At 36.5% G+C, this 23,282-nt stretch overlaps 1 long non-coding RNA gene across 1 annotated transcript; it reads right to left on the bottom strand.

Annotated features, from left to right (window-relative positions):
• Positions 1-3,448: 3,448 nt before the first annotated feature.
• LOC139118692 (uncharacterized) lies at positions 3,449-18,479 on the bottom strand. The gene is made up of 4 exons (XR_011548783.1): positions 18,110-18,479; positions 10,573-10,694; positions 9,260-9,336; positions 3,449-4,246 (listed from the first exon to the last, which is right to left on the bottom strand). It is a non-coding gene; the product is annotated as an uncharacterized lncRNA (long non-coding RNA).
• Between the last annotated feature and the right edge of the window lie 4,803 nt (positions 18,480-23,282).

Genomic DNA, 23,282 nt, shown 5'->3' with positions numbered 1-23,282 from the left:
AAGCTCCGCTTGACTGACAGCGGAGCTAAAAATTGATTAAACATGCAATTAGGAATTGCCATGAAGTAAAAATGCTTGATAACTTTCAATAATGTTATATAGTATCTTCTATATACATTGCAAGTTTTGTTAACTTTTGTAGAGTCAATCCTATAACTATATATACCTAATTAGGACAATTCATTAAATATGCAAATTGGCTATAATCTTTCATGTAACCCCTTACTATCTTTCACAGCTGATATATCCTTGTGTGATCAACATTTGTAGCAAATCTAATCAAATTGTGTACAGTCATTCTCAATGTATATCAGTTATTTTAATCATTAATTATGCAAATTAGCAAAAAGTATGCAAGCCACACCCACCAAAAACTAATCAGTCTTGCCATTTGCTAACTAAATTTATGTACCAGATTTGATTCTAATCTAATGAGCCGTTTTTGAGATATACGGCCAACAGATGGATAAATAGACACACAGACATCGCTGCGACATAAGCTCATGTATTAACACATGAGCTAAAATGATGCATTTAAATTTGACTATCCTTAGGCTGGGTTCACATATAACGGTTAGTGGGGGCTGGAGGAATCGCGATTGAAATTTTATTTTTTCAGATCCACCCCCCCCCCCCCCCAAAAAAAAAATTTCGTAGAGCCACATATTTATTAGGTATGCACTCAAAGAAAAAAAACATGTATTTGGCAGTTCTGCTCAAAGATGTACAACACTGCTTGTTATTAGCAATTTGTAGTAGAGCATATTCCTAAGGCAAGTTCTCTAATATTTAACCACATCAGTGGACTTTTTTGATTTATCAGTCCAAGTCAACTTTAGCTAAATCCAACTCTGGCCATGCCAATGGCACCTGCTGAAGAACACACAAAATGACGATCATGAGAGTATGCAAATTGTGAATTTCTGCATACATTATATGCTTAAAGGTTTTACGAAATTGACAATACTGTAGGTAAAAATATTCTATCAAATAAACGTTTAAATCTCTGAAACATTTGGTGTAACAATGGTAAATTTGGTAAAATCAAACCAATTAGTCACATTTTTCATATAAATTAGTCTTTACTGAACAAAGTTTTACTTTAATTTGTGTTTATTATTTTACAATGAGAATGTGAAAATTTAGAAAATTTAGCATGGTAACCCCCATCTTTTTTCTTTAATATTTGATTATTCTCATATGCCAGAACTCAAAACTCCCTGATAACTTTCAAGTCTCCTACTCTTCCATGTGCTGCTTTCTGGCCTGATCTTATGTACAAGTATGTTTCCCTGCCATGAGCGTCACATGACCCAAACTCTCCTTCAGCTATTTCATAGTCAGAGCTATCTCTGTCACAGCTTGTATGCAGTGACAGTCACACTGTCCATAGGCAGCAGCAGCAGGGCAGGAGCAGTATTAACTTTGATAATTCTGACAATAATTTTGTTCAGTTTATACAACTGCATTCTTGCTCTTTTTCCTACAGCATATTGCAATTCGAACTGTCAAGTATTCAGCTTGCGAACACAGTCTGTGAATATGTATCCTGCATTTGTATCACAGACAAATGATTTTACTCTGGAGTCTATAATTCAATTACCACCAAATATTCACATATGCAGGCTTTTGATGACACACTGAATATTGTGTGTTTCAGCATGCTGTAGGGAGACAGCAAGAACTGTATTTGATATATTGCATAGAAATATTGAAAAAATTATCAACAGGTGCTAACAGGTGCAGCAGTGCTCCGATACTAATTGGCCTACTTGTTTGTTTTTTATGAAAATACATACATGTACAGTGTACATCTTTTCAAGACAAAAATAGTGAAATGCGACAAAATGCTTCCAGATCTTGTTTAATTATTGCTAACATTAGAACAATTGGATGACATTAAAATGTTATTCAATTTTCATTGAATTACCCACCAAACCTTGGAATTGTAAAAAAGGGAACCAAAATATTTTTATATCCCCCTTCAGGCAGAGCAAAATTTTCAAGTCCCCCTCTACTACCCTAAAAATTTTCGACTCCCCCTCATTTTTGTGAACGCAGCCATACACTGCAATGGAAAATGTGCAAATACCATCTTTCTATGCAACTGATTTACTTGTAATAACGACAGGAGCCTAGATGTTTGTCAGTGATGTCAACATAGTTTGCTTAACTCACATAGATAACTAAGCCGTATATATGGTGTATTTGTAGACATGTCTCTCATTAGCAAACAATCAAGCAAATTACTTTAAACAACAAAAATAAAAACATTAATTTGCACCTACAGGGTATAATTTCAATGAAAAGTATTTCATTATTGAAATAAGAATGTGACGGACATAAGAAGATTTACAGGAAGATTAGTAGAGGTATAATTGCTCACTCATGATAATTTTGATATTTATAGTGTGGTGAGAGTCAACTGCACCTGCTTGCCACTAATTATGCTGAAGTGCTTTCAGCTTTCTAAACAGTCTGGATAGCCTGAACTGAAATTCACTTTTTCACAGTAACAATGTTGACAATATACATACAGGCTGTGTTTAAACAGATAAATACAAACATTTTGACATACTTTAGCCAACAGAGTAGGTGATAAACAGAACAAAATTTCCAGAAAAAATGAAATCTTGGAGCTGACTCTCGAATATCATTTGGCTTGAAACAGGTTTCTAATATTTTGTCACTCAAAAAATCCCTTTGGCTCAAAGTTGGTAGTCAGCGAAGATTTTTTGACCAAAAACAGGAAAAACCGACCCAAAATAAAAATATGCAAAATCACTGCAATTTGACAAACCTGACATGTCACCCCTAGCAACCTGCACATCAAATTTCAAACTTGTGCAACAAACTCTTTTAGAGATTTTTTGACCAAAAATGGGAATTGTCCCAGACTTACAAATTCCACAATTGTTCGAACAAACTTGTTACCTCTAGCAAACCACATACCAAATTTCAGACAAATAGAACAAACGATTTCAGAGGCGAAGATTTTTGACAAAAAACCAACGAAATTGCTGGAAAATACAAATATGCAAAATTTGAACTTCAGTTATCCTTAAGAACCTGCAACTGAACTAGCAGTTCCTGAAAAGAAGATGAATGTTGATGGAACACAGAGGATGGAGGACTGAGGACAATCCACTTATCTGAATAAAGCTCTGTGTCATTGACAGCAGGCTAAAATCTCACTTATGAAGCAGTCTGTAAGAAGTGTTGTGCTGTAGGAGCAAAATTAGTGTGAAAGGAAGATATTGTATAGCACTGATTTTCTACATGAAAGATGAAACACACATGCAAAGAAAATATCTGTAAAGGCATTTTTCCATCAAAAGTCACAATACTCAACATCGTCAAACTCTAAGGTGATGTTGAACTTGTTCACCCATAAATGCAACTAACATTATGACACCCCCTGAAAAAGAACTCACAAAAGATGATACAGTTCAAATTGGTAAATAGGTGCTTTAATTGAAATATATAGAGACCTCTTGCATGTGATAAAAAGAAATATGTTTGAATGAAATCTTATTTGAAATTCACAATGTTTGTGCTTGCAATTCAGTGAGAAGACTCAAAATCACCAACAAAGTTGCTGTTTTTCTGTATTGCCCTTTGCATGATAAAAAGTGAAACTGATAGCAGGCCATCACATTGACATTTCAGATCTTATCACATTTGAAGAAAATTACTGGACATATGTGGGTCATGGTGCACTTTCCTCAGTTCACACCTGCCAAAGTAATATTTCCTGACATAAAAATAATAATGGCTGGCAAATTTTGATAATATCAGAAAGAAAGTAACATTGCATATATGTATGCTCAAATACATTGTCCTTGTGTCTAGGGATTAAAAAGCTATTTAAGTTTGTGAGAATTACATCATCATATCAATTTTACTCCTTTGTACATGTATGTATCATTTATATGAAGATGCAATCCACATGGAGGTTGGACTAATCATACCAGTGTGATAATTAATATGATCCTGCATTTGCATTGCCTGGGAGTAGTCTATGTGAAATTGTAGTCTCCTGTAAATGTTTGCTTTCCTAATGCTATGGTTCAGCTTTTAACATGGCATTTCAGTTATTTCCAGTCCCTGTTGTACAAAACTTTTCCCTGCACAAGGTATTTTTCAGCTTCAGACTTTGTTACTGTGACAAAAATGCCTGTCAATGGCTTCTTCCTCAGCCTCAGTCAGTGGTACTTTTCATCCATGAATGTAGCATGCTTCCTTCCTATGGAAAGGTAAGAAATGAGAAATTGAACAATTTAAAAATTAGAGACATGAGGACACTGAACTTTGATCATTGTTTGAAACTCTTTATTACATGCTCAGGATGTCAGTTTGTTTAATCCTCTTTCTCCCAAGTGGTATTTATTTCTATGGTTTGTCTATGGAGCCTGGTAGAAAGATGATTATGTGGATTCAAGATACTGCCATGCATCAAAATTAGTGTTGTTCAATGATAGCCTACACTTGAGTATTAGCCCCTCACATTGTCTAATATTCTATTTACCCATGATAATTCCTTCCTAAGCCTCCCAAGTAAAATCCATGGCATGACTCTTACAAAGGAACCCGTTTTAAAGATCCCATTCAAAGCAAACAATCACACAGATATACCTTGTTAAAGCGAAGCAGTCTGTGGTACTGTCTCAGATTTGAAGCACTGGGGTTGAATGGAGGGAGATCACTTGCTTAACTGACATAGTTTCTGTGGAATTTAACTTGAATAATGCAATACAGTATAGATAAAAGCTAATAGCATCCACTACATCCTAACTGAAAGGCCACTTTGAGACTGGTTTGATTAGCTGTAATACATAAACTACACATTTGTATAGACATCACAAAAACACACATCATTAGACAGTCTAATTTAAGTTTAAAACAGTACAATACACCTGTTACTTTTCTGATTAAAAAAAAATATTTTGTTTTTGTACCAACTTAACTATCTTTTCTTCTCCCTTGAAATGTCAAGTTTTCACCTAATCAAAGTGCACTGTGAATTTTGGTGTGGACTAAAATTAATTTGCTAACAATCACAATTTAATATATGATGTATGCTGTCTTCACAAGTTGAACACTGGACATGCAACGTGCTTTTCGCAACAGAAGAAGACAGTACAGTTGGTACAATTGAGAACAAAATTAATAATAAAATCATCAAAACTTACAGCTACTGTTCTGAGAGAACAAACACAGTGTCTGAGAGTTGTTCTGAATAGATAGGTTGCAGTCAACTAGGATTGTATAGTTTGTTTTGAAAAATGGTCAATATAAAAATGGTTCACTGAATTTCCCTGGATACCACAGAATCTGGTTTTGATGATATGAATATATGCAACCTACATGTATTTATACACATATCTAATGGAACTCGGATGTGACAGGATCAGACTCAGAGATGGTGGAGATCTTTTCACAAAAGCAGTTTATACCTCACTTAAAAGGAAGAAAGGACAGGATAAGGTCAAGAAGAGGTATTACTGCAGAAAACTTTGGAAGGAGAATAAAATTCCAGAGTTTAATATCATCATTACTTCAACGTCAGTGCCACATCGAAGCTGCCATGAGTGAGAGGAACAAAGAAAGCCTATCGATGATCATTCATCCCTCACAGTACTGTAGATTTCCCATAATTCATTGCGATTTGTATCCTCGGAGATACTTGAGTGAAGTCTACTATGTCTCCCATGTGTACCCTTACGAAAGATCAAAATTTGCCACAAGTTTGCATTCCTTACTTGTTACAAACTTGATACAATTCTGACATCCAAACAAGCACCAATCTTGCTAGTCAGTTATATACACTTTGATTCAAACATAGGCTAAGTTTGCAGCAAGTATGTGTGGAAAGTGTGATGAACATTGCACCAAGTTTGTACAGAGAATGTAGAGGTCATTTGTTTTTGTTTGTATTGAGTGTGCACCAAGCTTGGAGATGCGCGGGGGGGGGGGGGGGGGGGGGGGGGGATTCAATATCTGGGCATGGTATCTGTTGCCTTAGCAACAGCAGACATACTGTTGCCCTGGTAACATTTCAGGGGATTTAGATGATTGTAATTCCTGACAGCGTTTTTCAAAGTAATGCTCACACAACATGTGGTACATGACATCATCGTGCTGCTACTCCCCATTGTATTGTATACAAATGATAATTTCTAAACTGGCTTATAAATGTACACTCTGTAGATATATTTACTTTGTGAGCAGCACATTCTAAAATTCACCTTCAAGTCATGTATCCAGATGCTAGGTTTGAACATCTATGAAAAAGTTGAGAGGATATTACTACATCCAACACACACTCACCCTATGACACATTCAACTATACTACACTGTAAAAAGAAAAAACTTCTCAGACAATAAATTTGTTAACTAAAAAACACAATATATTACTGTAGAATACAGTATCTCTACTGTAATAAACACACAATCTTTGTACTTTATACATAAAATGAGCTGTAAAATATATTCTTTTTGGCATATATGTACAGTACACTATAATTCAAAATATTCCCTGACAATGGAATTTACATTGAAAAATGGTAAATTCTGTCTCTTTAAAGAAGATCATACAGATCACAATTTTTTCAATGTGTACCAAATAGAAACTGAATAGTGAAAAAATTATGTTAAAGTCTCATAGATAGCTATGAAAAACTTATTCAAAACATTTTGTAATTTTGTGACATATACTTTTTTGACGAATAAATTCACTTTAACATTTCAAAATACCTTTCCGATGGAATGTACATGGAAAACATGAGAGTTTTAAGTTAATGTTGTATTATTTACATGTTCAAATCAAAACGCAAAATCATGGAAAAAACAATGTCCATAGCTACAAAAAAAATAAAAACTTCCATGGAGTATGTGATGACCTTGACTTAACAGCGATATTTGAACAGACACTTACAGTCCAACTTCAAAAAGAAAACAACTAAACACAACCAAATTCCACATCACTTGGATAATAGATTAGTTCCGCCGAGTCCAAAATATTTCTTCCACCGTTAAGATATCGACAACTGTGACGAAAGTAACTCTGCCATGTCCGATTTGTCCAATGCACAGCATGCGCAGTGGAGTTTCTATCATAAGTCCCAATGCAATGATCGATACGGACAGTCTCACTTCTTGTCATCATGATGTTCTCAAAGAACAGTGGTTGGTTTGAAATAGTCCTCTGTGGCATGGAAAGTGTCAAAGCAGCGAACTCTAGCTTGAAACTTAACTGAAATCCCGCGGAATTGTCCAAGGCCATTTGAGTGTATAACGGACATCCATGATCTACTGAATGTGTTTAACTTACATGAACTCTCGGTGTCGAATGCAGGCAATGTCCTTCAATTTCAAACAACAATTGTACTGCCAAATCTCTTCTTTGTTCCCTTAATCGTCCGATGATGGAAATAATCTACAATTTCTCCCCCAAAACGGCGGGTAAAAACGTTGTAAATTTGACTGCTGAAGCAATGCATGACTTCCTTAGTGGTACTGGAGTTCAAATGCTGGTGTTGGCAAAATTAGCCAATCAGATGTCTCTTTTCACGACATGTGATCTTGTAAGGTTGAAGTTCGAATACATAATTATCTGTGTGACCTGTGACCTCGATGCTCTCATTTATCTGAAATGTCAGTTTCTCGAGAAATGGGAGAGTATATTACTTTTTGACCAACTTTTATGCACTTGAAATCAATCATTTGAAGACATTTGGTGTCAGCTGGGATCCATGGTCTTTGGACATGTGTAATAATGCAAGTAATCATTTATAGCCGTGGCAATGACTTTCCCTGCTCTGAGCGTACTGATGGTATGACAGTGTGAATGTGTTTTGGCGGACACATGACAGGTACTTTCAGTGGTTACGACTAGTGAACGGAACAAAAAAGTCTTTAACTGGAATTTGAGTACCATTTTGGATCCTAATCATTTAAAATATGTCCAAGGAAATTGTTTGAAAAAATGGCAGCTGAACTAAGTTTTAGTTGACTTTTGATGTTTTTCATTCATGATGTTGCAATAGTTTGATAATGGATTTAGCTATACCTCCATGGTTTTGATAAATTTGTACATTCCACGCGTAACCTAATTCATATCATATGATATGTGTTAACAACCGAGAGTATTTAAAATTTTTAAATTTAAAAAAGAATTAATTTAAAAAAGAATTAATTTGTCATTTTGTACAATGAACACAGGGTAGTAGTTCGATCATTGTTTGAACAGTTCTGTGAAAAACAGTGCCACGTGGGACAGCTAAAAAAATCTGAAGTTCGTGCCAAACTTGATTGTATTTCACATATATCTACAAGCTTGGTACAAATGTCACAACTACCATGGTGAAAATCCCGTAGTGTGTACCAAACTAGTACAAGCTTGGTGCATATTTCACATGTTCAATTAAAGTGTGTATCAAATTTGTAACATATATGTACTAATATGTAGCAAGTTTTGATCTTTCGTACGGGTAGACAAATTCACAGACTATCTATCAAAATTTTGAAAACGTACTTTTATGCACACCATTCTTCTCAATTCTCATTTTAAATAATTTGGAAAATTATGCATAATTGGGAGAGAAGATAGCATTTTTGTGAAATTTGCCAGAGATTGTCCTCAGCCATACAGAATAATGTGATGGAAAGTAGGGAGACTAGTTGCACCTGTTTTATGAAACAAAAGGATATTGATTTTTTGCAATGAAAATGACAAAAGAAGTTTGCATGCTAAGATTTCTGAGAGAATGACTCCTTCAGTTTGTCATAACTTGCTACCTAAAAAGTATGGCATTGTAGTACCCGCAGAATGTGACATTTATGGTTGTTTAGTGGTTATTTTCAAAATTTCACTGAAATATCTAAACATACTTTTACTAGATATTATTTAAAAATTATTCTGATGCTGCACACTAGTACTTACATGCAGACTGAAAAAGTTTTTAGAAAAGTTACCTTCAAGGATACAAATCAAAGAGTATTGTGGGTAATTTATTATACTGTGTCCCTCTAGTGTGCATAAATGAGGTCTATATCTAGAAACATACTGACTGGCTGTAGGCTTTAATGACTGCAAGTTGCCAAAATAATTTCCCCTTAACTTAAGAATTAAAGGAAATTATTTAATTTCAGGTAACTCACAACTTAACAGGCAAACACATGTACATGTAACTGTGTTGTCCTTACAACCACTCAGTACACTGGCAAGGCGTCAGTATATCATTAACAATTCACTGACCAGTTTTATATGGCTTCTCTTTCTCATTTTCAGAAGAACATGGCGCTTTCTTTTCCTTTGCATCTTTTCCCTTGAAGCTAAGCAAAAAATAGCATACACCATGTATAAATCATTTAGCAAAACTAAATATTTTTACCTGCAGTCATGTAACTCAATATCCATCTTAGAAATGCAGAATGTCTGTATTTGACATTGCAGAAGAAGAGATAACTTATGAGCACTACTCAATCATGACTTGGGAACACCTGCCAGACAGTATCACTTTCCCACCTGCAGAGTCAGTAAAAAGCAGTATTGAGCCATAACTATATGTATTTTCAACCACTTGGCTTTATATGTTGTAACAGCTTTAGTCTGAAAATCATGTGTACAGTATCTCTGTCTTCAGGGACCTTCAAATCTTCAAATCTATGTTAAAATGCAATGTATGAGACATGTTTTGCTTCACAAGTTTTACTACCTTTTAGGTAAAAAAAACAATTAACAAGGAGAATATTCCCAAATCATGATAGGGAAAAAGAAGGCTAAAAATGAGAAGCTTTTAAAAACAAAGTAACTTTCATTCTCATATTTTCAAATGACTGAACGGGAGACTTGATCTACTTACAATGCCAAATATCCTTCAGTTAAAACACTCTAGACTTTAATGAAGCCTGATCTTCCAGTCTATCAATTTCATGTTCTGTGAGCACCGTGCCCCCAAGAAATTTGCAAGATGCAAGAACAAGAGCATGTGCAGCATTCTGAGACAGTTGATGAATCCCAGGCACGGGAAAAGTTTATTTACCAAACATGCACACGCTATCATGTTTGCAATTTTTCTTGGCAATTGATAGTTTCAGGTACATGTATATGGCACGTACAGCCCCTGATATTTTAGGAGGGAGGTTGATGCAGTTGGTCTATATTAATAAATTGATGATGAGAAACTAACTTCATTTTTGGCCTAAAAGATTGAAAAGCAAACAAAGTGATACTTTGGAATGAAATTTATGCATAGTATACATGTAGTTCATCATGTGAGTGTTTGATTTTGATCTTGTTTATCTTTTTTTGAAGTGATCGGATTGTTGATATGCAAATGAGCCAATGGTTATTTGAGTCCACAACTGCAGAAGTGCCTTTGCTCAACTACGACAAAACAAGAAAGTAACAACAACAAATGCATAAAATGGTCATATTTATTCCTATATGTACACACATACTGTTGCCCAGTATTTGTACCATGATAACATGACTTCTAGGTGCATGATACCATCTAAGTCTATCTGGCATATATTTATACTGCATTAGGAAAATTATTCATAACTTACAATTATCACTTTATGATCAACATCCTTGGGACAGAAATTCATGACAGCGACCTCAGGACTGGGATCCATGGTAGTGTCCTAGGACAGGTATCCATGACAACATCTTCACCCAACTCCTATAGCTTTAAAAGAACAAATCACATACACACCGAAGTGAGTTCAAAATGAAAGCTAAGACTCTGAGTCTTGATCACCACTTCTACAACCTTGGCACTTTTTCCCCCCATGATTCAAAATAAATCAAGTTGATGAAGCCCTAAACTGCAACTTCTGTCACTAATTTAGCTACTGGACCCCATTTAAAGAGTATAAAATTGTATTTTATAATCACAGTTCTCCACAGGCCCATTAAATGTGGCAGCGTGCTGGAATTACCCACTTACAAAACATGTAACAAAATACTGTATAAGACATGTAAGGCCACTTTGGGATGTGACTCTTCTTTCAACTCTGTATTTTTAACCTTTCAGTATTTATCATTGTCAATACTCTTACGAAGTGTTTCAACTTCAAAGGACATTTTTTTCTAGAAAACTGACCAGCTTTATGCTACATGTAACTTATCACTTGATACACAGTGAAGTTCCATGTAGTATTCTCGATTGCTTTTTGAGAGTGTATTTATCATGTGATCATCATGTCTACTGTGTAGAGTGACATATTGAGGAAAGTTGTGACAGGTACTTAAATTTTATGCAAATAGTATGCTAATATTGTTATGCTAAAATATGGAAATGAGGCAGCACAATTTTTCAATCCAATCGTGGAGACCATTGATGTTGCAATTTGCAAGATTTATTATATTACTATGTAAACAGAATTGCTATTCCCCAATATGTCAGAGAATTTGCCACCTTGATTTTAAGAAGTGGACGGTTTCATTTGATTTGTGAATACAAGCTTTGGGGAGGGCAGAATTTGAGAAAAAAAGGATCGGAGTGTCTCCTTGAATCTCATGCATACCAATCAACCCCGACCACTTGCTCATAATCACTGAAGTCTCCCTTAGTTTAGTTTGGTACAAGAAACATAGCTTTTGATTGTTATTGGGAATTGAAACATGCCATGAGCGTTAACACACTGAAATCTTGAAAATGTATTGATAGTACAGCATGCCAGGAAATAAAGATTGTTCATGCTTCCATGTAGATTTATTCTCAGCAAAGTCAGACACGCATCTGAATTAAATTCTGAGTGAATCGCAAACCATAAGACATGGGAACTTGGTACATGATTATGGAATGTGAAACATAAATTAGGCTTACCCCTTCAGCATTGCTGACTTTCTGATTAATTTTTTCCCAAAGGATATGCTCATGAACTTTATATTTATAAGCCAAGACTTAGTTTCAAACTCCCAAGAACACTATAATATTAACACATAATCTAAGTATTCTTACTTCACTTGATGATATAATATAATAAAATCTCTTTCACCCACGCCCATAAGAAAAACTTTAAATATATGTAGACTGGCCAAGGTATTCTATCTGGATTTGAATGCACAGTCAAAGGCAATGTGACGCCAATGGTAAAGGCTTACATTCACTGGGAAAGGGCTGAACGAAGGGTCATAGCGAAGGACCAAGGGACAACTGAACAAAAGAAGAGTGAGCTCTGTCTCAAAATATCTCCAGATTTCCTTTGGAAGCACATGTTTGACATGGCCCAGACGCGCACGGTTTGCGCTTCCACTGAAAGATTAGAGATTTTTGGAGACAGAGCTCATAATGTTAGCTGCAGTAGGACTGAGTCCCGGGCTCGGAGTAAGTCACCTCGACACCTGTCCGTTTCGACCCCAACACTCTCTTGTCGCTAATTGTGCTCACCTCTACCTTGTCATATCTTTCTTGTTTCATGACGTTTTACTGAATATATCATGCATCTTTCCTGGGAAAATTGGCTTCTGAACAAACAATTTAGCTGTTTCGATACACAAATGCAGAGCTCAGACACTTTTACGACCAAGCGCAGCGCGCAGACAGCTGTTCGTAGAGTTTGGTGACTTTGATAGACCCGGCCCTAGCCCTGTGTACAATGCTGTGTGTCCCCAGAGTTATACGGACCGGGGAGGCCGTATAAGGCCGGGAACAAACGCGTCGTACGCTGGGCTAGGACTGCGACCGGCCGTCTGCCAGTTGCGAGCTCGGCCAGTGCCGCGCCGACCAACTCGGCCAGTGGGAGAGGTCGGCCACTTACATTTATATGATTGGGTACATTTTCTCTTCACATTCGACAGTGATGTTATGATGTTATTTCGTTGAACATTCAGTAAACAACGAAATGTCGTTCCACTCTGACAAACACATTGGTGGCCCTCAGTCTTTCAGCAGATCGCGGGTAGTAGGGCGTACGATCGAAAGGTACAAATTGGCAGTTAAACATTGCTGCGAATCCGTAGCCTTTGCCACTCGGGTAGCTTGGTCATTCCCAAAAGAACATGCCAAGGACTGGCAGGGCTCGTTTTCGCAGCAAGCAGTAACAATGACTTAATCGTTGATCGTTGGATGAATAACGTTTTATGCTATGGTTTTTATGGTAGTAAATCGTAGGTTTTAAGTTTTTTTAATGGAAAGCAAAACACGATGTACCACATACACTGCGCAGCCGATTTCATCGTGTAGTTAGCGTTGAAGCGAGGTAACCTCCATGGCGGAAGGAAGTTTGCAAACATCGCGCTCTTGAATGACATTGACATCGCTTTCACATATAATTTTAGCGAGACCTAGAAAATAGAAGAACACTGTAGTCTCATCATATAACCATACTCCTACTGGCCGAACTCGCAACTGGCCGACCTCTTTTTTATTCGGCCGGCCTGGCCCTGCATCAAGAATTACATAGCGGCCGCCGTGGTATGCACAACGGCGGCAGCTGTGTTAACCACACACTGTGCCCTGAATACCGTGCTGTTAGTCCAGTCAAAATATGAAATGACCCACCACAAATTGCAACAGAATTTATTTTTTCACTACTCACCTCAGAAAAATCCATAGAAAAAACATATCAAAAGTCTTCCAAAATCCAAGGAGTGGAAAAGTGCCTAATTTGCATAAATCCAAAATGGCCGCCCCGGTATTATAGGTTCAATGCTTTTGGCCACTTACTGCCCAATATTGGTCCGATTTTGGTAATCTTTTTTTATTTCCATGTACCTTGAACATTGTCATCATATTTTAGAGATGTTTACAAAAATTCCATTGTTTTTATTTACAAAATAGGAACATTATTGTAAAACAATGGTATTCTCACACACTATGTCTTCTAATCAATACTTGTTTCATGATTTTATAAGGTGCAAACGTCTGTAATGTTAAATAAATAAATAAATAATAAGTAAATAAGTAAATAAATAAATAAATAAACAGGGAGTGGAACAATGCCTAATTTGCATAAATCCAAAATGGCCCCGCCCCGGTATAATGGAATCAACACTTATGACCACATATTGCGCAATATCAGTCCGATTTGGACAATATTTTTTTTATTTTCTTATAAATTGTACATTCTCTTCTAATTTCCAACATTTTTAGGGCATTTCCAATTGTAGTTCTTAATAAAATAGGCACACAAGTCTGAAGTTCAGGGTTTAACAATGGTACACAAACACAGTTCAACTTATAATCAATACTGGTCTAATTTTGCAAGATGCTAACATATATGGTGTGAAATATATTGAAAGCAATCTCAGTATAACTAATACAGAATATGTATCCATTTTGTTTTTGGCTGTTAATTTGCCAATATCCTATTCCCTATTTCACATGAAAAGCCACCGGCTGCATGAACTTACGCATTGTTTAGACATTCGTCCTATAAAAAGTTGGGGTTTATTTATATCAAACACAGTCACCTTGTTTGAAGTCTAGTTATATCTAGTGTGTTGATATTGTGTTACCAGGGTACACTGGTTGTCACCATAGTTGTGAAACTCAACATGAGGTTCAATACTAGCTGGTAATTGTAAAATTACCAGTTTCCAAATGCTGTTTATTTCACCAAAATTGTAGATAAACAGCCGCGCCTGAATTGACAAAGTGTGCCAGCGCGGGAGAGTCGAGCAAAGGGAGAGGGGGTTTTAAGTCTCCTGGAAGGTGTACAGATCACATGGGAATTAAATTGTATTGGTAGTAAAGGGAAAGCAACTCCACACATCGTTCACATTTGGGTTGTTTGCGTTTTGTGAATTATATTGTGTATAATATAAGTGTATATCATGTTGGCTTTTTTATGTAAAATGTTGCTTAGCCATGGCGAGACGTGCCCCTAATCTACGTGTCTTGTGTTAATCCGCACTGGCGCGGAGAGATTGCTGTGACACTACGATCCTTTGGCGCTACGTTTCGAAAATACAGTTTTCTTCATCAGCCACTTAAAATTCATTTTTGATTGGTGAGCACAATTGATTTATTGTTAGATTTTTTAATTTGGTAATATTTTGTTCCACTTACGTTTGTTGTTCACAAGTAGGGGAGCTAGAATGTCTACAGTTTGATCTCGTTGTGTTTGTCTAGGTTCGTGTGACCCTGAGTTTGAGCTATTGTAGTTTTTGTGAAGTCTGGCGCTTATAAGTGTGTCACCTATATTTCTGTTCCTTCTAATAAATATATGCGATTATAGGTTGGTTTTGGAACAGTTTTTTTTAGTGTTTCGTCTTTTCAAGTTCACTCCAGTTTTCTGTCAGGGCTTGCTTGATTTTTGTCGTTTCTATGAACGGGCTATATGTTGGTATTGTTGGTGGCGTTATTTCTTTCTTTTTGTTGTTCAATCAGTCTTTTTCTGTTTTATGATCTGTCTCTCTGATAATTTTTTCTATTTCATTTTTTGTATTGTCGGTCTTGTAATTTTTCACTAATTGTGTGACTTTTTGTGTAAAATCGATTTCGTTCTTACATGTTCTGATGTATCGTAATGATTCACCATTGATCAGACCTTTGAATGTTGCTGCCGGATGGCATAAGTTTCTTTGTATGAATTGAAATGTATCTATTGGCTTTGTGTATGTGTTGATGTCAAGAATATTCTCTTTGTTGTATCGACGACCTTTGTAGATAGGTCTAAATATGTTTCATTTCTTGTGAGGAGCTTTCAACCGAAAATTGAAAGTAGGATGCATTTTGTTGATGTTTGATATTAATTCATTGAGTTCGTGTTGTGTTCCGATGAAAATCAGAAAAACATCGTCCCTGAACCTCAGCCAGGTCGATATTTGTTGTTTGTGTTTCTGTATTATTCTCGTTTCTGTCTCATGAAATGTAATATCTGCTATTTTTGGAGAAGACGGGGACCCCATCGAGCATCCCCATATTTACCAGTAGAATTCATCGTTGAATTCGAATGTGTTGTTTTTTTAAGATTACTTCTAGCAGAGCTATCATGTGTTTCGTTGGTGGTTGCTTGATTATGTAACTGTTTGATGATCTTTCCTGATTTAATGCTCTGCCGATTGATTCAATTACCTCATCATGTGGTGTATTCGTGTACATGGAAATTACATCCAGTGTTACTGGTGTCGCTTTGGCCGGAACTTTGATTGTCTCGATTTTCCGTATAAAGTCTGTTGTCTTGATGTATGTTGGTTCTTTCTTGACGATTTGTTTGAGAAAATGGTCAATGAATTCTGATATGTGAAATGTTGGACTGGAGCATCCACTTATGATTTGCCGTACTACGAACATAGTACGGCGGCACTTTGTGTATTTTCGGTAGAAGGTACCAAAGCGTTCTTATATTTCTATCAACGGATTCAAATATTCATATGTGTGATGGTCAATGTGTTTTTCATTGTACATTACTGTTATGAGATTGTGTACCGGTATGATTCTATTGTATTTTTTGTGTCATCTGTTGCCAACTTTGTGTAGTATTGTTGATCGTAAGTTGACATTCTTCTATGTAATCATCAGTGTTAAAATTGCTGACCCCGTCCTTTATCAAACGGTTTGATGGTTATCTTCTTGTTTTTGACAGTGTTTTGAACACTATTTGTTCTGCACGTGTCAGGTTGTTTTTTGTGTGTGTTTCGAATAGGTGTGTTAACAATAGCCAATTTTGTTGCTTCCAAATTATTTTCTAGTTTGTGTTCTCGGTTGTATGTGGGATCCATTTCGAGTTCATTTTGACTGGGTGTTGTACGGTCTGTGTCTCATGATATATCGGAGTCTCATTTTCGGAATGTATATTTTATGTCCCCTAACAGGTGAATTTTGTTAGGACGATTTGTTGTGGGAATGAATTTTAAGCCTTTGCTAAGTACGTTGATTTCAAATTGGTGAGTTTGTGTGTTGAATCTGAGTTGTTTGATGCATTGCTCAATTTTGTTCTATTGTGACATTTCGTTATTTTTGTCATTCTATGATTCTTGTTTATGTGTTTCCTTTTTTATCTTTTAACTTGGTCATACTAAGACACAATACACAACTCTCTCCGGCCATTCTGTCTCTCTCTAATCCGAACCTATCTCCAAGTGTGTACCCAAGAAAACTCTGTTTTCGAAACGTAGCGCCAAAGTATCGTAGTGTCACAGCAATCTCTCCGCTCCAGTGCGGATAAACACAAGACACGTAGATTACGGGTACGTCTCGCCATGGCTGAGCAACATTTTACACAAAACAGCCAAACATGATATACACTTATATACACAATATCACACACAAAACGCAAACAACCTAAATATGAAGTGGAGTTGCTTTCCCTTTACTAACAAAGACGAACAACAACTGATCAATAATTTTGTCTTCTTGTCTTTCTTTCTTTCTTATTGATGATTGATTGATTGATTGATTGATTGATTGATTGATTTATTTCACATTACAGACATTTGTATCGTATAAAATAAAACAAGTATTGATTACAAGACATAGTGTGTGAGAATACTATTGTTTTACAGTAAAATTCGGACTCATGTTCCTGTTTTGTAAATATTGGCGATGGAATTATTGTAAAAATGTCTAAAATATGAAGGGAATGTACAAGGTATATGGAAATAAAAAAAAATTATTAAAATCGGACCAATATTGGGCAGTAAGTGGCCAAAAGCGTTGAAACTATAATACAGTGGCGGCCATTTTGGATTTATGCAAATTAGGCGGTTTTCCACTCCTCGGATTTTGGAAGACTTTTGATATGTTTTTATATGGGTTTTTCTGAGTTGAATGGTGAAAAAATAAATTCTGTTGCAATTTGTGGTGGGTTACCCCCTTTTTTGGCCTAAAATGACTGGATATGTGTGTTCCCGGCGTCCCACCGCATACAATGTATCTGTCGAGCCCATTCAGGTGCGTTCCAGACGTTACAAGATTCAATTAAAGTCTTTCAAAGTGCTATTAGCATCGAAAACTCTGAGGACATAATTTCGAGATGATAATGATACAAGTTTCATTCATACCGAAGTGGTCGAGACGGTCAGGGGCCTAGGGTCGAGTGACTTGTAGAAGCCGCTGCAGCTCACAAGTCACCCGCGACAAAAATGGGGAAAGGTTATAGCTCATAACAGACGCATAGTGTCATATAGGAATACAAAGCAGTGGGCACTTACCACTATATCCTTCTCTAACTTGAACGTAAAAACAGGAACGTAGTTAGTGTTCGGTAGATGTACCACGTCTCTCCGGGACCGTGGCTGTACAGTCGATCCCGCTGGCTGAAGTTGTTTGCACTAGTTACTCACACATGGCAGACATAACCATACGAGCTCAGAATGTAGTGCGTGCCGTGTTGCGCTTGATTGACACGTTAAAGGTTGCTAGTTTGGTGTAATTGTTTGACATTTAGCAATTACTATATTTTTAAACAATTGCTAAGTAGATGAAAATAGATGAAACTTTGAAATTATGGTCCGCTACCTCCGCTACCCTTCGCTACCCAAAATCTCATTTGCATAAATGAATCGTGCCTCATATCATGCAATAATTCTGAGAGAGAACACAATTACATCAATCTCGTCATCAGAATTCCACGTGTTCCGAACTGTGGCGTAAAGCAAGGCCTATATTCTATGGAGTTTTCATATAACGTATAATATCATAATCCATTACTGCACAATATATCATGTACAGGAACTAGTAACAGTGTTTTACAGGTTTTTTCCAGAGTGATCAGTAGAGCATTGTGGAAAATAATTGCATGAAAGAGACATTATTAAGTTTGTGAGAGTCAAGCAAGTGTGCAGAAAGCTTGAGACTGATGCAGAACCTAACGTGTGCAGGTTGTTTGCCATGCGCAAACCATAACATTAGGGCTTAAAGGGTATCATAATGTTTAAACTACTAATACTTAGTAACGAATAGACTTTGAAAGATTCATTTTATTTCATTTCATTTATAACACATATCAATGGGCATACCCTCTTACTCCTTTACAATGCATGCATTTCTTCAATATTGAATATATTACACACTCACACACACATGTATTATATATATATATATATATATATATATATATATATATATATATATATATATGTGTGTGTGTGTGTGTGTGTGTGTGTGTGTGTGTCATGTATATATATATATATATATATATATATATATATATATATATATATATATATATATATTAGAAGGCTGGCAAAACTATGACATATTTTTGAGAGGGTGTCGTTCTACAATAAGATTTATGGCACAGTTTTGTATTTGAATAAAACTCCGAGGTTTTGAATTCAACTTTGCACTGAGAAAGTTCAAATTCAACTTGTTAAGGTATTGTGGAGGCTGAACTGAAAGTGTTTATGAGCTTGTTTAACCAATTGAAAAGGGGCATACTCACTTCAACGCTTGTACAAGGTAACACATCAAAACATTGTCAAAGGGAACATATTATTATAAGCATTTTTGTGATTACGACTGATTAAAATTTAATATTACGCCGAATGCAGCGATCAATGTTGCTTCTGACAATCATTCTATCTCTTCGGGAAAGATAGTTTGCACAGAAGCACCTAATTAAATACTGATGTGCCACGGGTGTCAGATAAAACCAAGGCTTGCTCAAAGAATCTTTCCCGTTGGTACTTTTAGTGAATCGATTTTCAAAGAAATCAGCAGTCTGAGAGTAAACTGCTGAAAATTAAACACACAACTACTACTAATTATTATGGTATTTTTGTCAACAATACTATAATATTCACCAATACCCCTTTATCGTTATGTTTATTATCTAATTCGTGACGCTGTTGGCGCTCCGTTAACGTGTCAACCTACCAGTTGTCTGACGTTTTTGATTGCAAGGTAGTCACTGCCTAACGGCTATGAAAGACCTGACAGCCTGGGTCAACCAATTGGACCCTCAATTACATGATCTGATGCAGTCTCAGGTTCGGATTTCAAATTTCCTTTTGATCTGCCATATCTAATGACAGTCAAAACGCTCCGTCTGATGCTTTATACAAAATCACTTTTGTTCGTCCGCAAACACATTACCGACCTTTAAGCATTGGAGCTATTGATCATGTCAGGTAACAAATGAAATCGTGAGGTAGGAGACAACGAATGCATGATGTATGCGTCTCGCCGAGACATTCAGTTAAAGAGAAACCGATTCAATGTCTGTCGTAGAATAGAATCCACAGAAACATTATTGATGGATCATCCCTTCCGGACAAAAACGAACGCTCTCTATAGTTGACGAGTTTTGATTCCAAGCAACGGACATAAGTTATCGATAAACGAATACACACATGACGTTTATACAAAGGCGTATCGCAGGTGATACACGAAACATTATTTTGTTCAAAGGTCAATAAATGTAGATACTGGCCAATTTATTAAGACTTTTGTTTCATAGGTTTATTTCAATATTATGTCGACCCTGGAAAACTCTGTGGGAGTCTGAAGGGAAAATTTACTGTAATAAAGAGATAAAGGTCTGTGAGGCAATATTGATTTCAAGACAAGACACGTAGGCTGTCATATCTTTAACATTTATTACGTGTAATACTGGACCACGAAAGCCCCTAAAATACAAGACCATAAACCACTTCATATTTTCACGATGATAAGTCCGCTTGGAATGGTGCTCGTTGTTCATATCACCCCTGCATCTCTGACATCCGACCTGGTAGACTTTCCATCCGGCTTGGTAAGGATATAGGACTTGGTCCCATCACCGATACGCTCAGATTGAAAGTTTCTGAAACACTAGTGTGGCCTTACGAAACTCGAAACAGTATAACGAGTCAACAAAGCTGACATCAAGTGAATGGGAATTTGTTCCGGAATCCCAATAATGTGTTAATCTGCTGACAAATACACAGAGCAGGAAATTCAATACGGGAGGGTAAAATAAGGCACTTAGTGAAAGCATTGAGAGCATTGAATAGATAAGAACCAGATTACATTTACTTACCCCGAAATGTTCCCTCAATACTGTTTACGGAAACACTGATTAGCATGTAGTCGCTTTTTTGTTCTCTATCTATTCTATTTATATTGTACAATTTTATACTCGATATGTTCAAATATATGACAAATACATATCATATCATATCATATCATATCATATCATATCATATCATATCATATCAGCGTGTCATTCACGCCAATGCGTCGTTCTGATAGGACGAGAACACACACCGGCTATGGTAAAAAATGTTTTACCAGTGTTGAACCGGGCCCCCTCAACTAGCATGGAAGCTAATGCGAAGACATATGCTCTTCTACATAACAGAAAATCGACGTTGAAACCGAAAAAATAATTAAAAACAGCGATCATTAAAACAGTAGTGTAAACGTTTACAATATTGCTTTCAGAACTGTCATATTTGAGCAATTCGTTGGGCTTCACCATATCAGCGTTGTCACTTTTTGTCGTATATGCTTCTACTGCCAGAGCAGAGCACTTGTGCCATCCCTCTCGTCAACAATGCTCTGTCCCGGTCGCTGATTTTTCGTTTGACGACGATCGCCCAATATTTGATTCTGCTTTCTCCTTTTAGGAGTAACACTTCGGAGGAAATAGCTTTTAGCGTCGTAAACACCAATGTTAATGTAATGTAATACAAAAGCTATAATATAATCTCGGGCAGGTATACATTTCAATTTGGATATAATTCTCTCCATATATTGATATAGAGGCTCGTGCTATATGTTGCCCATTTTACCCAAATCTCGTGTATTCTCGCATGACGTTATTGCTTAATTTATTTTTTTCCTTGACTTCTTCCATTTGAGTCACTGTATATCAGCAATGACGTTTGCTAGCATCAGACTTTCAGCAAATACGGCAATACCGTTGTCTATTGTGCTACAGCTGTTTTTCACATTAGCGAGAATTTAACAACCCATTGGTCCGGAATAATTTCACTTCTCCTATATTGTAGAGATTCCGTGATTCTCAACAGTGTGTGTTACATTTATATCGATAAAAGGTCCATTTGTTTTCCCATGACTTATGTATCATGATAAATCACTTTCAGTTGTATTGCTTACATTGATGAACTAAATTAAAGATTTAACATTATAGGTAATTTTAATGACTTGACAACGCACTCAAGAAATCTTTTGGAGGTCACCATTTTGTTTCTATTCATTTTGAAAATGTGGATTGAATACAATTTCGTGTTCCGTATAAACGTAGAAAAGTAATTACACTTATAGGATTAAAACACTCCTCCAAATGTTTAACATGTAAATGCTCGTTTGAAGCTTCTGCGGTATTTTTTGCTCACCATTTTGTAAACCCAAGGGTTTACAGCACAATTCACAAGAAGGAATGTGTCTCCAATACTCCAAACCACTAAATACGCTTTCAGGTGAATATCTTGCAATACCCCCCATTCATACAGACTGCCACATACCAATTTGGCAAAATTTGGTAACATGCAAATAAAAAAGACAATAGTATTTGTCATGGTGACGCGTAGGACTTGAATGCTTTCTTTTCGTATGGTTTGATCAATTGTTCCGGGAGAAATCGACTTCGCTCTTCTTGTCATTTCTTTCATTATTTTCCAATACATTATGGCCGTTACAACCAACGCAATGCATAACGGTACGTTGTACACGGCGTAGCTTACAGTTTGTGATATCAAGATATCTGCTTCTTGACGGGAGGTTTCGAAGCAGAACACAACTCTTGGTAACGCGAAGCACATGCTTACGATCCATGACGCGATTATTGATTTGATGCATCTGCTGGTGGTGTTAAAGGCATGAGATTTCCAAGGATGACATATTGCCAGGTAACGTTCAACACTGATGATAGTTATCATGATGCAGGACTCTTCGGCGCTAAGAATCATTGGCGAGATAGGAAACAAGCATGTAAGTACGGGGTCGACAGTCAGGCCGCCATAAACTAGTATAATTTCTAACAGCTGTAGAATGAGGTAAAGAGTATCAGAGATGCTTAAGTTTAGCAGATAATAGTTAGTGATCGTTCTCATTTCTGCCACTCGCACCATCACAAACATGAAGCTTGCATTGCCATATATGCCTATTAATGATATTGTTACGAAGACAACAATGTGCACTTGATCTCTGACTGATAACATCTCAATCGTATCGTCTGTATAATTATGAGCCAGGTTGTCGAAACCCTCTGATCTTCGGCGAAATGTATTATTCATGTCATCCATTTGGTGCGGCAACACAGGCGTCAATCTGTCGATTGTAAAATTACGGCATTATAACCTTTTTGTACTGCACTGTCTAGCAAGTCAAGAAATCGATCACTATCTCAACGTTTGGAGAATAAATCGTAAAGATCTA

This window comes from Ptychodera flava, chromosome 19, assembly GCF_041260155.1.
Source record: "Ptychodera flava strain L36383 chromosome 19, AS_Pfla_20210202, whole genome shotgun sequence".
Taxonomy (NCBI): Eukaryota; Metazoa; Hemichordata; class Enteropneusta; family Ptychoderidae; genus Ptychodera; species Ptychodera flava.
Note: the sequence above shows the minus strand (reverse complement) of the source record. Positions and strands in the feature narration are given on the sequence as shown.